We start from the raw sequence: 6305 nt of genomic DNA, 5'->3' as shown, positions 1-6305 counted from the left end.
GCATGTCTCAATTATTGCCACTGCATAATAAATAATACATAAGGTTTAACTCTTACAACATATTGAAAACAGCTTCATCTCCTTTTTAAACTCAAGAAAAGAAAATCTCAGACAGTTAAAATTTTCTCTCCTGAGACTTCTATCCAGTAGCAAAAATAGTATTCAATCTCTGGTTTATTGGAAATTAAATCATTTTTTCCCAGTACATTCTATGTTTTATGAAAAATGTGACTGACATTGTTTTCTAGGTATTACATGATTCACGGTGTTTGCAATATTTTACTATTTAATAGTATTCTGTATATATTGCTGGAAGAGGTTCCAAGGTTGAATTTGAGATAGAAATAAAAGTTAAAAATTGAGATATTTAAAAGAATACTTTGTTGCTTAACCCATCTTTCTGTTCTGACAGCTGACCCAGTGAGGTAGTGGATTGGAACATATTCATAGTGCACTTCACTTGAATGCTTTTAAGATACTGATACTTTACCTGGAGCAACCATAAAGAGCATTCACTAAAGACATTACTGTCTTTACCTGAATCATCACAAGCACCACTGACTCTCTGCTGTCAGCAGTATTTAATGGCTTAGGTAAAATCCTAGCAAGTTAAAGGATACAGTTTCATCCAGTTGAGACAGCAAAAAATTGGATTTTCATTCTGGTTGAGTTTTTGGTGATTTTTTAAAAAGTACTAATCATGTTTCAAGTATTCTTTATCCTCTTCAGCAGAATTAATTGATCCCTCTGTGTTTTTATCGTTCTCTATTAATATCTCTGTAACAAAAGGATCAAAGGAATCCAGAGGCTTTGAGTCAAAACTGTAGATAGAACTATGGAAAAAGCAGATGGGGGAATGAATGTGAGAGGAACAGCAAGGAGAAAGGCAGGAAACAAAAGCAGTTGTGGGAAGAGAGAAGGAAAGCTAAGGTCTTAACTGCTTTCTTCCTTAGTGCACACAATGGATGGAATAAAGATTGGGTGTAAACCCAATATTGACAAAGACATGAAACATTTTAGAATCTCAGAGTTCAGCATGGTTATTAGACTCCTGAGAGGGGTAAAGGTCTCATATCTGATGGGGTTACCCTGATGCTATTCAGGAGCATGTAACACAAAAGATAGAAGCCATTTGCTTTGTGTATTAGGGAAATTTTCAACTATGTTCCAATATAGGAAATTAAGTCATGTTGAACTTTCAGCAACTAGTGGTATAGTGTGTAATATGTTGGGCTGCTAGCACAAAAGTTAGCAATTTGAATCTACCAGTCATTTCATGGGAGAAAGATGAGACAATTACCACTCATAAAGATTTACAGCCTGAGATCCAATGGAAAATTACTATGAGTCAGAATTGACTCATGGGCAATGAGTATGGTAATTTGCTTTATATTGTTGTTGTTATTATTTTGAAATGTCCAGAAAATTGGATTTGAGAAGTTAATGGTGGTTCAGTGGTAGAATTTTTACTTAGATAAAAAAGATTCAGATCAAGGCCTTCCCCATGTACCTCATGCTGATTCACCACTTGCTAGGGGAATTTTGAAGCCTGCAAAAAGTATCTGAGGTTTCTCAGTGAGGTTTCTATGCTACGGCAGTCAATTAATAAATGTTAATTTTTGCATTTTGCCAGCCTCACATACCTTTGTTCCATCATTCATTCCATCTTTTCTAATCTTCTTTTGCATATGTAAATAATCAATTTTATTCAGATTGCTGTTGTGTTGTTAAGTGCCTCTGAGTCCTCGATGACTCATAGCAACCCTATGAACAAAAGACCTGAACACTTGTGTAACTTTTATCTTTTCTCCAAGCTCATAGGGTTTCCACTCCTGTTTGCAAGCTTGTTTTAATCAGGGAGCTCCACCAAACACTGTCCACCATGGATAACCATTATCACATTAGACACATCAGTGTGACAGTGTTAAGCATCACAGCAACCATGAGTTAGAGAAAATGGACAGACAAGTGCTATACCACTTAGAAGAAAGTTTGACCAAAATCAATTAAAGATGGGCCTGAGAGCCACAGACTAAAATCACCCACCTTTGGCATGGTAGCATAACTTCTAGTCATGAGGCCAACAGAGCTCTCTCTATGTTGTTGTTGGTGGTGTTAAATGTCATCAAGTCATAGATTATCATTAGAAAAAAAAATTCAACAACGATAAAAATGGAGATTATAAAAGTTAAAGTGGTTGATTGTCTCAAATATATAAAAATCCCTAGCATAGAGTCAAAATAGAAAAAGAAAAGAAGAAACAGAGAAATAAAGTCGTCATTGTTGTTATGTGCCATTGAGTCATTTGGAAGTCATAGTGATCCTGTGTACGATAGACCTATCTTTGCCCTATCTTGTGCCAATCTTATTGTCTCTGACACATCTACTCCCAATACCCCAGTCACTGAATCAATCCATCTCATTGAGGGTGTTCTATTTTTCACTGTCCCTCCACCCTCCCAAGCATGACATCTCACCCCAAAGACTGATCTTGCCTTGCAACATGTCCGAAGTATGTCAGATGAAGTTTCAGAATCGTTGTCTCCAAGTAGCAGCATGGTTCCACCCTCTCTAAGACTAACCTATTTGTTCTTCTAGTTGTCCATGGTATAGTCAATATTCTCCAGTACCACAGCTCCAAGGCATTAATTCTTCTTCTGTCATCCCTAGTCATTGTCCAGCTCTCTGACGCATAACAAATAATTGCAAAGATCATGGCCTGAATCAGACGCACCTTACTATCAAGACTTACATCGCTGCTCTTCAGTATTTTGGAGAAGTCTCTGACAGTAGACTTTCCCAATGCAATTTGTCTTCTAATTTTCTGGTTGCTGGTACCAAGAGCGTTGATTGTGGAGCCAAGAAAACTGAAAATGTTAACAATCTCAATCTTTTCATCATCTATTCTTATGCTGCCAATTGGCCCAATGGTGAGAATCTTTGTATTTTTGAAGTTAAACTTCAATTCATATTGAAGGTTGCAGTCCTTGACCTTCTGGAACAAGCACTTCAGGTCCTCCTAAATCTCAGCAAGCAGGATTGTGTTATCTGTGTAATGCAGATTGTGGATGAGTCTTCCTTCAATACTGATGTCACATTTTTAAAACATACTTATTACACAAGTTAAAAATTTTAAAAAGCTTTTTTCAGTATGTTTTGACAACTTATTAAGTATTGATGCATAGTTGCTCTTTCAGCAGATTTTGAGAGTCAGTGAACTGTACAGGAAAACAATGCCCATCTTTCTCCTACATAACATCTAGTATATTCTAACCATATGCCTTTAGATTGGCAACGTAACTCCTTAACACTAAGCCACTAGAAATCCCTAATGCACTCAACTGATAGATAAGATATACAGTGATAATATCTAAGTAAAAATTTCACATGTAGTTGAGTGGTTAGCGTTTATTTATTTAACACCTATTTTATTTTAACATTTCTCACTTTTGGAAATGATTAAAGTTTCCAACTTGTAGAATATTTTCAGATATAGCTCAAGTCTTGCTCTATTTCTTTTCTATTATGCACCACAAAGATGACTCATATATGTATTGCAGTCCTCTACTTTGCAAAATTCCAAATTTCTTGGCATAGACTGATGATTATGTGTAGGACTCCATCTGTATGTTGAAACATATCAACTAGTATCTCATCAATTCCTGTGTCCTTATTTTTTGCCAATGCCTTCACTCCCACTTGAACTTCTTCCTTCATCACAATTGGTTGTTGGTGATATGCTACTTCCTGAAATGGTTCTGTGTCAGCCATTTCTTTTTGGTAATGTGATTCTTTGCATTTCCTCCATTTCCTTCAGAAATTTTCTGGATCATTCAAGACTTTACCCAGAGCCCTCAGGTATAGCAACTTGAGATTTGAATTTATTTTTCAATTCTTTGATCTTGAGAATTGCCAGGTGAGTTCTTCAATTTTTATTTTCCTACTTAGCTCTTTGCCCTCTTTATTATAATAGTTTTCTTTGTCTTCTTAAGCTGCCTTTTAAAATCTTTTGTTCATCTATTTAATCTGAACACATCTTCCCTTTGTTTTGTATTCTAAGTGTTTTAATGTAATTTTCAGGATCTCTTTTGACATTCAATTTACTCTTTTCTTTCTCCTTTTTTTTTTGTAATTACCTTTTTCTGTCTTCATGAATAGCATTCTTGGCGTCATCTCACAAGTCATCTGGTCTTCAATTATAGATGTTTAACCTCAAACCTATTCTTGAGATTTTCATTTATTTGTTTTGTTTGTGATTTGTTTTTTGTTTGTTTGTTTGGTTGTGTTGTTTTTTTTTAATTCAGATAGAAGAGACCCAAGGTCATAGTTTAGTTCTTACAGGGATTGTTTGTGTGTTGGTTGTTTGTTTGTTTGTAGGGTTTTTTTTTAAAAAAACTTTTTCAGCTTCAATTGGAACTTGCAAATGAGTAACTGATGCTTTGTTTCACCCTCAGCACCTGATGTAGTTTATCTACTGATTTTGAGCTTCTCCAGCATTTCTTTCCACAAATGTAGTAAATATCATTCCTATGAAGTCCATCAAGAGAGGTACATGTGGAACGTCTTTAATTTTTTTTTAAAATAAAAGACATTTGCAAAAAAAATAAATCATTAATGTACACAATTCAATAAACTGATTTCCAGCCTCATTACTGTCATCAAGTATGTAATTTCTGACTAAAGTCTTCCATCTTTTAGATTATAGTTATTTGGAAAACTATTCCCCAAAAAATGTGATCCAACAGAATGTGCAAATTATCAAGCAATATCACTAATATCACATACAAGCACAATCTTGTTGAAGATTATTAAAAGCATAACAGTGTATAGGGAAATTCAGGTAAGATTTAGAAGAGATTGTGGCACCAAGAATATCACTGCTCAAGGTAATATGAATTATGGCTGAAAGCAGAGAATAACAGAACACGGTTATTTGTGCTTTATTTACTATGAAAAGACACTTGATGGAATCATAAAAAATATGGCTAATACTGGGAAGAATTGAAATCTCATAATAAATATTTTTTTTATACTTAACCTATACTTAGACCATGAAGCCATTGTGTGAACAAAGATTCTTGGTTTAAACCACATGGTTCAAAATCAAGAAAGATATGCTTCAGAAGTGTATCCTTTCTCCATATTTAATTAGTATTTATGCTGAGCAAATGATTCAATAAGATGGACTTTAGGAACAAAATGTGGCATCAGAAGTCAAGGAAGACTCACCAATAACTTATGTTATACAGATGACATTACTTTGATTGCTGAAAAGGAAGGGACTTGAAACACTTACTGCAGAAGATCCAAGATTACAACCTTCAATATAGATTATGTCTCAAAATCAAGAATACAAAATATCTCACTTCTGGATCAAAAAGCAACATCATGATGGATGTAGAAAAGATTGAAGTTGTCAATAATTTCATCTTGCTTAGATCTACAATCTGCACCCATAGTACGAGAACTTAAGAAATCAAAAGATTTACTACGTGCTATTAGAGAATCCCTACAAGTTGTTAAAGAACAATGAAATCAGTTTAAAGACTAAGGAGCACCTGATCCAAGTTGTGTTATTTTTTTTTAATTAATTGCAATGTATTTGAAATTTGTACATTGCCTAAGGATCAGTAAGAGAAAAACAATCAATGTTTTGAATTGTAGTGTTGAAGAAGAGTACTAAATATCTCATTGCCTCCAAAACAAACAAACAAACAAACAAAATATGTCTTTAGGAAGGTGCAGTCTGTGTGTCCCTTGGAGGCAAGAATGTTGAAACTTCTTTTTATATATTCTTGATGTGTCATTGGGAAAGGCCAGTCATTGGGAGGAGACATAATGCTTGGAAAGGAGGAAGCTCAGAAAAAGAGAGGAAGACATTTAATAAGATGGTTGATATATTGATTGCAGCAAGTATATCAGAGATCATGAGGACTGTGTAGGAAAAGCCACAGTTCAGAACCACTGTTCAAAGAGTTACAGTGAGCCATAGTTAACTCAACACCACCACATAACAACAATTAACAATACATTTCCCCACTGTGCCATTGTGCCTTTGCACATCCAATAATCACATACCGCCATGCTGTTTTTAATGTTTGCAAAATATTATAAAACTATAAATGACTTTTTACATGTTGTTGTTGTTATGTGCCGTCGAGTCGTTTCCGATTCATAGCGACCATATGCACAACAGCCCGAAACCCTGCTCTATCCTGCGCCAACCGCACCGCCTCTGACACACCCATCCCAATTACCCCAGTCACCGAATCAATCAATCTCATAGGGGGTCTTCCCCTCCTGCG

This window comes from Elephantulus edwardii, unplaced genomic scaffold (assembly GCF_000299155.1).
Source record: "Elephantulus edwardii isolate Elephantulus edwardi_28Jun2011 unplaced genomic scaffold, EleEdw1.0 scaffold00506, whole genome shotgun sequence".
Taxonomy (NCBI): Eukaryota; Metazoa; Chordata; class Mammalia; order Macroscelidea; family Macroscelididae; genus Elephantulus; species Elephantulus edwardii.
This window is presented reverse-complemented; position numbering follows the sequence as displayed.